Source organism: Fulmarus glacialis, unplaced genomic scaffold (assembly GCF_000690835.1).
Source record: "Fulmarus glacialis isolate BGI_N327 unplaced genomic scaffold, ASM69083v1 scaffold24633, whole genome shotgun sequence".
In the NCBI taxonomy this organism is placed as follows: domain Eukaryota; kingdom Metazoa; phylum Chordata; class Aves; order Procellariiformes; family Procellariidae; genus Fulmarus; species Fulmarus glacialis.
The window spans coordinates 1-11,368 of NW_009203924.1; positions in this window are offsets into that span (position 1 = coordinate 1).

Here is an 11,368-nt window from a genome sequence, read left to right on the forward strand (position 1 = left end):
CTTAATGATTCTATGATTCTCTGATTCTGTGATTTTACTGAAAAACAGTTTTGTATGAGAACTCTTGAAGACCAGGTTCCTGTTATATCTCGCTTACAGGATAAGATGCTGAAGAAATGCCTGTTGTCTTGATACCCATCCTTTCCCAGCTAGGAGAGAAACTCTTGTTTAGTGCTGGCATGTGTATGTTCATAGAGAAATTTGCAGAGACTTGCTGCCCATTTAGCATTGACTGGCAGTGAAAGCCAATCTCTGTCTTTAAAAGCATGAATGACTTTGCAGATAAGAGGCTTGCTAAACCTTCCAGGTTTGCAAATATTTCATTGGGTATTTTGAGCCTAATCATGCCTCTCCTTGTAGGGCATGAATCAGGGGTGCCAGCAGACTTCTCAGCATCAGTCGATGCTTTTGCCCAGGGGAGTCAGTACTGTGAACCCCTCACAGCTACAAATGTCCCTGTTGCACCCGAATCCTTCCTCCTACCCTTCTGCAGTAGCCCGTGGGGTTTGTCCATGCCTTATGGGGCCGCTGCTAGCTCTGCAGGGCTGGGACGATCTCCTGGCTCTCTGCACCGTGGCCGGGGCAACTGCTGGGGTGTGAAAACACTAAATGAGTGCAGGTCCCTTTGCCGTCATCCAGAAGACCTTTGAGTAGGCTGAAGTGGGCAGGGGCTTCCTTGAAATGGCTTTGAAATTGCATTCATAGCATAAGTGGTTGTTTTCCAGTAAAACTGTTCATTTTCTTCTGCCACAAATCCTAAAAGGTTCTTATTCCCTGCTGAATCTGTGAGACTTATGTGGGCTGCTGGGCAGACTTATGTCCACTTTAAAACAAGGGCTTGTGGCATGTCAAAGCTCAAAGAGTTAGATGGGCAGAGTCCCTGAAATTAACGCTGCCTCCACTTTGTGCCAGTCGGGCTGTCCTCCCGTCTCCTCCCCCAGCCACAAGGCTCCCTGTGCACTGGCATGTCTCTCCCCTGGCAGCTGTTTTTAGGGAATAAAGCTGGCCTGGAAGACTTTGGTTTGTACCTGCAGGGTCTGAGCCCTCACCTCTATCCTGCTGCAGCTCCCATCCTATCGTAGGGTGCTCTGGTGTGCTCCAAGCCTCAAGATGTGCATCAGGCACCTCGGGACACTACTGCTCACTCACATCCCTTAGCTACTGAGTTGCAAGTGAAGAGACTTTGTCAGGACAGTAGTTGGTTTCAGTGCAAAGTCAAACTGAAAAATTTAACCCCCTTTTGTCAGTGGCTTTGCAGGAATTGTTTCTTACACAGATGCTCACGGGCCAGTTTTTCATTACTAGAGCTATTGCTCTTTCAGGTTATGAAATACATCATTTTGACGAAACCCACCTGCTGAGATTAACTAGTTCATTCAACCACACAGCAACCAAGTTTGCCTTTTTCTGCTTGCATGGACATGTGTGAGTGAAAAAATGACTTGGGCAGCATCTCTAAGGATTTTGTTGATTCACCTGTTAAGCTTTGCATAAAAACCTACTGGGGGCACAGCCCATCAGGAGTATCTGCGAGAGTTTAGAAAGTTGCTCCTAGGTGCTTCTCTGCTCTTCATTGTTGGCCACGGCTAAGAATGGCCCCTCACTTACGTTTCAATTTGCAAGCGGGGACAATTGGCATTAGGGACACTGAGAGCCTCCAGCTGTTTGCCCCATCCTGCTGTACAGAGACAGCAGCTCCTGAACCTTGATGTTTATTGCTTGGCATTTCATAATGACCTGAAATCTGTGCTGGTTCATTTTAAATGCCAGTCTCCAAACTGTGACAGTTCGATATCTGCCTTAGGAACAGCTTTGCTGCCTGCCGCAAGGCTGCAGGTGGCAGAGAGCAGTGACTGCTTCTCCCGATCAGACTCAATGCTGCCCTTGCTTTTGCGACTGCCTGCCTTCACCCATGCCCCATGCCTCAGCCTCCAGCACTGACTCTCCACGGCGGGGCATAGCCAGGACCCTGCCAACGTGTGAAGAGATAGAGCTTGGTCTTAGTCTATGACATCAGGGCTGTGGGTCACAGCAGAGAGAGCGCAGGGGCACTGGCACAGCTGGGATGTGTTCACGTAGCACAGCCTTGGGAGATTTGCCCCAGGACACATAAGGGACTGGTTGAAACAGTGTCCCTGTCCTTCACCAGGTATTTGGGATGGAATGGCAGAGTAGGCAAGTGTCAGAGGACTGGAGGAAAGACTCTTTGCCCAGTATTCAGGAGCATGACAGTGCAGGAGAGATTAGGCAGCCTAAATATGCTATCCAGAAAGATCCTGGGACAAATCATTGAATGATCTATTTGTAAGCACTGGAAGGTCAAGGAACAGCCAGTCTAGAAAGTCTTTACTAAGGCCATGTCACATAAAACTGATCTAATGTTCTTGATCTAAACTGTTCTTGAGAGTAATAGGCCTGGTAGATCAGAGGAAGATGATGTAATACACACTTACAAGTTGACTTTCGGAACACTGTTAGCACAAGCCCATAAGCAAACTACGAGGCAGGTGAGAAGGTAGATGGGGCACGATGGAAGTCATGCTCAGCAGAGCGTACAGTACAGCTAGGGATGCTTCAGGCACTGGGGCTGGAGCTGAAACCCTGCAGTAATTGTGGGGGGACTAAGCAGACAGGACTTACAAGTGCTTTGATGCCAGAACTGAAATTGTAAATGAGCTCGACAACCTCAGCAGCAATTTGCAATCAGTGAGATGAAATTCAATAAAGACACAAACCAAATGTGCAATATGAAATGAGCGCTGATCGGGGAAGCAGCAGGACTGTAAAGGAGGCTGGGGCTGGGGATTGCTGCCATGCTCTTGCTAACATTGTGTTGCTGAGTCAGACCCTGGGAGATGCAGGGGAGAGTCACCCCGTGAGCATAACCAGGGCTAAGGCTGGACTTTGTATGCTGGTCTCTAAGGAAGGGAAGGGTCATCTCTGCTGTGGCAGAAGGGATTGCAGCACAGCGCAGAGGTACCGGCTGCTATCATCAGCCTAGCTATTGCATGAGTTCAGCACAGATTAGTTTCTCTGTTTGACTTTCATCTTTCAGAAGTGATTTGGAAAGTAGCATTAAATTTAGTACAAAAGTGAAAAGCAGAAGGAGGCTTTGTGATTCATTCCAAAGCATGCTATTAATGTTAAAAAGGAAAAAAAAAAGAGTCACGGGCAACCTAAGAGAATCATATTAGACCAAACGGAAGTGCAACCAGCTCAGGGGTAGGATGTATCAGCTATTTAGCACCAGATAACAGCATTCAGAAGTGTTCAGGACCAAGACATGAAAGAGATTATCCTAATCACTGAGACTCTCAGAGCAGAGCCAGGCTGACAAAGTGGTGACTGACAAGGAAGTTAGCTCGGATAAACAAGCACTTTCTTGTAAAACAATGTAACAGGGTTTCCAGAAGAGGTCAAATGGTCCTCAGCCTGTCTGAATGAATAGCAGCTCTTCTACGTGCTGAGGCTTTGATTTCTTACTGACTTGTGGGAGCGGAGTCAAATCAGCTGAGCCTGATGCTGTTTTCCTACCATGTCAAATTGGGAGCGACCCAGTTCTTACTGAATGAGGAAAAGCTGAGAGATGCAGCTCTACAGTGAAGCAGCTCCTCCGGTTAAGCCAGGTGACACAGACGCTCTCTTCCCCACTGTGTCACGCACCCTGGAGCAGCAGGCTGGGATGCCGCAGGGCAGAGGGATGTGCTTAGCCCGCCCTCTCCTGTACCCCAGGACATGCAGCCAGCTCCCAGCTGGCAAAACTGACCTGGCTCAGCCCAAAAAGCAGCTTTCACAGATGCCTGCTCATCCTCCTCAGCTCAAAGCTATCTCTGAACATACCTGTAACAGAGCTGGGGTCCATCCTTTCGCCAGTAGCATGGAAGTGCTGTGAAAGCCCGTGAATCTTACGGTCTCGCTGGTGCTGGTATTGGGGCAGCCGAGGACCAGCATTCCTGTGTCGCCATCACAGAAGCAGGGAGGCAACGAATGTTTTCTGAGTTGGGTCTCCTTTCCTCCTGCCAAGCCCCTGACTACCCCGGGTGTCAGAGGGACCAAGGACTGTCTTACAACCCTTATTTGTAACTCAAAAATGTCCTCCTAGAGAAAATTAACTGTATTGGAAGCTGTTCTGGCTGCAATGGGAATATAGAAATCATGCAAAGTAAGGCCTCCACTGCATGGCAGCTTGGCTTTGATGCAAGCTGGGGCTGCCCTGCTTGCCCAGTGCCTTTAGGACACTCCAACAGCTGTCTTGGTGCTAGAGAGGGGCTGGGGATGGCATGCACACTTGTTAAATATATTACATGAGAGTTTGAAACAAATCATCTGTGGAGTTTGCAAATGGATGAGGTATCATGATTCAGTCAAGAAAATGAGGTAAATCCATCACAAGGACAGTGAAAGCCAAGCGGTGAAAGAGATGTCAACTGGTAAAGGGCAGCATGATATTAAATTATCCCTCACCTTTTGCTCTTGCACTGATTTTATTCTTTGTTGCCAAGTTACCAGGTACATCTGCTTTGTTCTTACACACCTATATATTTTCCCCCAGCCTTTGTTCTGGTTGCTGTCAGGTTGTTTTTGAGCATGCTAGCATTGCCCAGACCACTGCTGGGGAATGAAGGCTTGTAAGTCTAGAGAAGAAAAGGACAGCAAAGGCTGTAGCCACTGCAGACCCAGCATGTGTCCAAGGTATCCAATAAAGGCAGGGTAGCTCTTCAGCTCCCTTCTTCATGGACCACCAAAGTCAAGTAGTTTGTTTTGCTGGCAAAGAGGTTGGTTGCTTTTGGGTGGTGCTGTTTGGAGGGTCCAACTCTCCCCCAGATCCCCTGGCATTTCCGTTCCTGGGCTGGCCAGGCTGCTGTGCTGCAGAGCAGGGAGTGACAGCAGAGTATAAGGACAGAGGGGTCCAAGTTGCCTCAGAGCTCCTGAGGAGATGAGACCCTGGGCTGACTTTAAGGCTGTAAGTGCAGTTTGCAGAGCGGGTGGAGAGAAATGAGATGTTCGAAACTCTGATGTGTTTTGATGCTGGAGCTACGGGAATAGCCTTGGACATGCACTGTGCTGTGCTTACAGAGCAGCCGTGTGGAGCCTCAGTGGGGAACCGCTGGATTTTGGGAGGTGGAATACATTTGCGTGATTCATAGACAGAGGAGCTGTTGGTCTGGATGCAGCTGAGCTGGATTTCTTCTCTCACTGTTTGAAAGTCAAGCATCAAAACAGCTCATTTATGTAAAATATTTTCTGCAACTGTACCATAGCAGTTAGATCCATTATGGCCTGTACATCAAGCATGGAAGCTCTGTTGTTACCCTGATGGTAATTTAAAAATGTTCTTATTGAATAAAAAGCATCAGACAGAGGCTGCAGGATTCACTTGATCCCATCTCAGAGATAACTGGGCATCTGCTTAAATTCAATGCTCCTTTTCAGGAGCTACTGACTTACCAGAGTTACTGTCCTTCCATCGGGAGAAGTTTGCTTTGAGCATCTACCTGGCATATCTACTGTCAGACCAGTAGATGTATCCATCAGACTGTCCAGCACTTTGGTATTGTAGGTCTAGGTTTCTTTTGATGGTTGTTGATGCCAGCTCATAAATCCCCAAGCTGCAAGGAACTGCTTAGCTCAACAGCTTGGGCTTCATTTGGAGAGTGGTACGTGTCCTGTTGGAGTCATTGGTTACTGCCCCATGCTTTATTCTCCCTGGGGATCTGCAGCAAAGCTGGGGGAAGCAGAGGAGAGTTCTTGCACTTTGCTATTTCAGACATTTTCAGATTTCTTTTACCTCTCTCTCTGTGCCTTTCCCCAGGTTTCCCGTTCTTGGGGTCTGATTTATGTCCCTCTAAAGAAGTGGCCACATATTGTTCCTAAGGACTCTGTAACAAAAGAACTGAAATGCCCTTTCCCATTATCTGAATGCTTATTAGCCGAAAGAGTGAAGGTGTCTGCCGTGGTCTGCAAGCAGCAGAGCTGCAGACCTTGCAGGTCGCTGATTTGCTTCTACGGGATCTGCAGAAGGTATCTGATAAAAGCAAGTTTATTGTCAGGAAGCTCCAGCTCCCTTTCTGGGGACATGCACCACAGTGGAAACACTTTCTGAGGGCTGAAAATCAGAGGTTTGAAACCTCCACTCTAGTTTCTAAACTCAGCACCTGCAGGGAGGGAAGTGCTGAGACCAGTCTAGGCAGCATGTGAAGTGACATGCAGAGCTGGCAGGAAAGAGGGGGGCTATTCACAGGGGGACCCTCACTGGTTTGTAAGCTCTGGCAAGGATACTGCTTTGACATGCTTTTTGTTCCTACACAGTTCTCAGTACCATCAAAACTCAACCTGGTGTCCCACCACAGGGCACTGCACTGCCATGTTGCTATATGCTGTCTTCCCATCAAAGTTACACTTTCTTCTTTAGGGACCCTGAGCGAATTACTGTTTCCCATGGGTTTGTTGAACTGCGAAGTGTCACATTCTGACAAGCATCACTGCATTGTTGTGTTGCTGGAGATGAAAGTCTGGGTGATGCTATGGTACTTAGTGAGGCATCGGGTGGAAGCAGGCCTGCCCTGTGAGCTATAGGAGTCCAGGATGACGTAGCACATTGTATGTCAGTGAATATGTAAATATGCTTGTCCACCACATGTGGAAAGTTATACAAATATCAGCCTCATCAAAAATGCCAATTTGCACCAGCTGCCTGACACTGTCTGGGTGGCAGCTCTCATCTGGGTGCTGCTGGATGAGTGCCTGCCCTGAGAAGAAGGGTGCCCTACGGAGGCACCTGCCCTCCAAGGAGAGGGTTTAGATGTGGCTCTGGCTCTGGTCATCCTGGCTCCCCACGAGTCTGATATTTGAGTCACATGTGGGGTTGGGTGGCACTTCTGTGGGTCATGGTTGCACTTCTCTGGGTCATATACTCAGAGAGGGCTCATCTTGCAAGATCTGAGAGGCTGTCTTTGCATGCGAGCAGTGATCTATAGTCTGGAGGGATAGGGGCCACTAGGGCAGTGGGATGGAGAGAAGCTGTGTGCTGTTGGTGAGTCTCTAGGGTGGGAGATCCAGCTGGATCCTACTCCATAGTCCTTAATCCTGGGACCTGAGCCAGCAGGGCAGCTCATGGGACTAGGAACCTCAAGGGAGAGCTGCAGTTTTCAGTCTCCCATTCTTTGGCCAGAAAACCCTGCCCCAAGCCCCAGGCAGATCTGCAGATGGTGCTGGTCACATGCAGCTCTGCTGCTTTACAGCACTGTTAAGCTGCCTGAACTGTTGTGGGATGCCCTGTGCCCCTTTTAGGTTACTCCCAAAGCACCAATAACAGTGTTGGTCTGACCCCATTTCCCTCTTTCCTGAGAGTGCCTGTAAGCCTCTAAATCAAAGCCTTCTTAACGCCTGTGGCCCACCCCTCCATCTGGAGTGTCTGACAGCTGATATGAGGCTGATGTTTCCAGATGAAGAATTGAAATAGTTTGTTCTTTTCCATGATTCCCTTGGCAAAGGAAAACAAGCCCATTTGTTTAGAAGCTCATAAAAGAGGAGCTTTATAGTAGGAACATTCATAAACTTGTTTGCTTTTGACCTTCTGCACATTGCTGATGGTTTCGAGTTCTTGTCCCAGGCATTGTGCTTGTCTGGGTCGTCAGTGGCATTTTTGAAAAACAGCCTCACCCAGAGTAATTTGCATTGCTCAGCACTCCAGCACTGAGCCTTCAGACATGCCATCTTTCTCCACTGCAGCGCTGGGTAGGGTGTGCAGGTGTGATACATGGACAGCATTATAGAACAACAATGCAGACCTGGCTGCCAAAAAGAAACGTTGCCATGTTGCTTTTTTTGCTAGATTAATTGATGCTACTCAAGCAGTGGGCATGTCCCAGGCTCTTAGGTTACTAAGCATTGAGCTTGTGCCTTTGGAAGCAGGGGGAGGGGGGCAAAGGTGAAACACGCCCTTAAATTAATAAAAATGTATTCTGTGAAGGCAAGTAATTAAATCTTCAGTGAGTATGGGTCATGGGGGGCTGATATGCTTGAAAGAGAGCTTGTTCCTTTTCAGGGATAGTAAGGCAGCAGGCATAAAGTACAAGCCATCTTTATTTATGCCTAGAGATAGGAAATTGGGATTATCTTGGCTGGACTGTGGGACCTCAAGTGTCAGGTCTAGACTCAGCATTTAATGGTGGCATCTGATATTTTGAGCAGATAAAAATGAAATCTTTTTTTCCACCTATGCTTCTGCTGACTGGGGAAGGACTCTCCAAACTGCAGATCCTCATCTGTAGCTGATGCTTTGAATTCCTTTCTTGAATTATAAACTGTCATGGATTTCTTCAAAATATGTCTGAGAACCCTGTCCACTTTCCAAGCTCTTCCCCATCTGGAAAAGTCTTATTTTACTTCAGTCTGGAGGTAGTCTTCCTCCTCTTGTTTTCTGCATCTGTTAAACTTTCGCATGGTTCTCCTACCCAGACCAAGGACATCACAAATTGCTAGATTTTGAGTCCTACGAAGACACAGAGGCACATGAGACTGCCTGGGACATGTGCTTGCACATTGCCCAGCTCTTTGCTATACATGGATTCAGATAAAATTCACCAACTCATTGGTGTGTGATGGGAAAGTACATGTACTGATTTGATACAAAACCTTCTGCACTCTTTGGAATAAACTTTGATAGGGTAACACTGTCACATTTCAGATAATTTCCAGATTGAAATTGTGAGCATGGCACAATGTTGAAATAATATGGCTCATCTGTCTCCTAAGTGCTAGTAAACAAGACACAGCTGGCAGGAGATGTACAAGTAGTTCAGTCCTAATTTCCCCCATATTCCCACTGTACTTGTTAGCATAAAATATTGCCTTCCTTAGTTCTTCTGAAGACAGAAAAGGGAAAAGAAACATAAGGCTGAAAGTCTCCATGGTGGATTCAAAGTGGGAATCCAGCATGCTGGAGACTGCTCATTTTAGCACCGGCGAAGAGAGGGACGTCATGTTTTATTAGCCTTTGCAGGCATAACAATGACAGAAGCTAATTGCAATTACTGGGAGATAATGTTAAGTTAACACATTATCTCGAGTAACTACCACTGTTCCCTCTGGAGTCATGATGAAACGTGCATTATCATGCAGTTGGTGATGTGGCAGATCTGTGACACAGCTGTATCAGTGCCATAGGTCTGAGGTCCGTGCCAGTGGGAATCCTACCTGAGCGGGGCCTCAGGTCTGTCTCCCTCCATCCTTACCTTTCCTGTTTGGCAAATCTTTACCTGGCACTTCTCGCGATGCTGTGGGAGAAGGATGTGTGTGCAGGTATAGGATCCAAAGTAGCTGGACTGGAATGGGCTGCCAGCACCAAGCTGTCCTGTGCTGTGCATTTGCCTGTGCTTCCCTTGCTTTACACAGGTACACCCTTAATCATACTGATCATGTTCCCATCACTTCCCAATTAATTACTGGTTTGAGTCTTTAATGTTATTATTAGGCTGGATATGTTGGAAAGCTCTGCAGTAAAAGGTAATAAGTATTTCTGACAGCATTCCCCACTTTGTGCATCAATCTGTGTTAGACACAGATTTAACACCTGGTTGTCTCATTACTTGCAGCACTGAGAAGGAGGATTAAGACCTGTGGGGTTAGCAATGCTGGCTCTGAGCCTTCTCCAGTCCAGATCAGCTGGAGCCTTACCAAGGGTCTTGGAGAGAGCTTGCACCCACAGCAGGGAACTGGTCCTCACTCCATGAGTCCCTGCAGGAGGGGAGCAATCCCTCAAAAGCAGCAGGCAGCTTCTGCACGCTGGTTACTTAAAAGAGGACAAAAGCTTTGATTGCAGATGGTAATTGTGTGCTGAGGCTGCCTTTCCGTGGGACCTTTTCTCTCTGATTTCTCCAGCCATCGTTCTGCCACTGAGGGATGTTCTTGCTCTATTAATCCCTTCTGTGTTCTTTGACTTTTTTTCCCCAGGCCCATGTGTTTGATCTGAGCGTTAATAAGTATGAAGCTCTCTGCACCCAGCTGGTGGTGGCCAAGAAGAAAAATAAAATAACCCATATCCAGTTTAACCCGGTCTACCCTGTTGTCATCATTGGAGATGAACGAGGCCACGTTACCTCCTTGAAGCTCTCTCCCAATCTGCGCAGAATGCCCAAGGTAAGGACCTGCATTCCCCTAATGGAGATACCAAACCACAGCAGGTCTCTTCGTGCCTCATCACTGTCGCCTCTCCTTCTGTGCAATGATGTTCGCAAAGCTGCTTTCTCTAGCGAGGTGATTAAGATTACCCCAAACCTTTTGGGTAGGATGTCTGGGATGCTGGATCCCTGCCTCTGTTCCTGTATGAGTAAGAAGGCTCAGTTCGCTCCTGGGCAGGAGCGGGGAGTGGTGGGAAGGGAGTTTGCTGTCTTTATCACCATGGTCCAGACAAGCCCAGAAGCTCTGCAGAGGTTCATTGGTTTCCCAAAGCTCACATCTTTTCTAAGCTCTGGGTTTTATTTGCAGAAGTCCTTGAAACCAAGTGAAGGAGGTCCCAACTCCTTCCCGGGTCCTCCCACAGAGCCCGTGCTGCCTGTCTTCTTGCGCTCCTGGATCATCAGAGCCTGTCCACTGACCACCATGTCATCTCTCCTGTAAATGAGCAAGCACTATCTTTAATTTGTGAGACGACTTGGGGTCCTTATCTCAAGTGATAGCAGGGAGATGCATGTGCCTCTGTGAGTTGGTGAAGCCCCTTTTCCCAACTAGCCGTAAGGGCCAGTCGTGAAGGATGATGACCTCTCCCACACAGAGCCTTTACTAGACTGTCTTTCCGGGCTTCATCCAGCCATGAGCTGAATGGCTGTAAATGCAGCGTCCTTTCTCAGCCCATGTAATTCTCATATCCAGTTATCTCTTGTTTAGTGCAGCTTTTTCGGTTTCAGACTTTTTAGAACTGATCCAAGAAAGCAATCTCTCAAGATGATAATCTTTTATTTATATACCCCCAAAGGTTTTACATACTTTACTAACCCACTGTATTAGGCAGGGCCTTTGGCCAGGAGCTAATCACCCTGGTGTCAGTCCAGAGTCTTCTGAGTGATTTTTAAAAAGTTCCTTCAGCCAGACACCACTGGAAATGTGAATCTTCCCTGTGCTGAAAGGGCATAGAAAACACAGTAGCATGGCAATCTGTTTGGGGCTGGGCGTGGGAGCTGTGGAGGAGAATGTCTCATATGCTTCACGCTTTTCTATTTCCATCGAAACCGCAGCCCAAGACCATGCGAGCTCTCAGGACTGTCGTCAGTTTGGCTCAGGACAAGTTTCCTCATTGCTTTATGAGCCCTTCTTGGGCGTGGGCAAGCACTGTGTCTGCCATGGACCCTGGTTGCACAAAGGTTCAGCA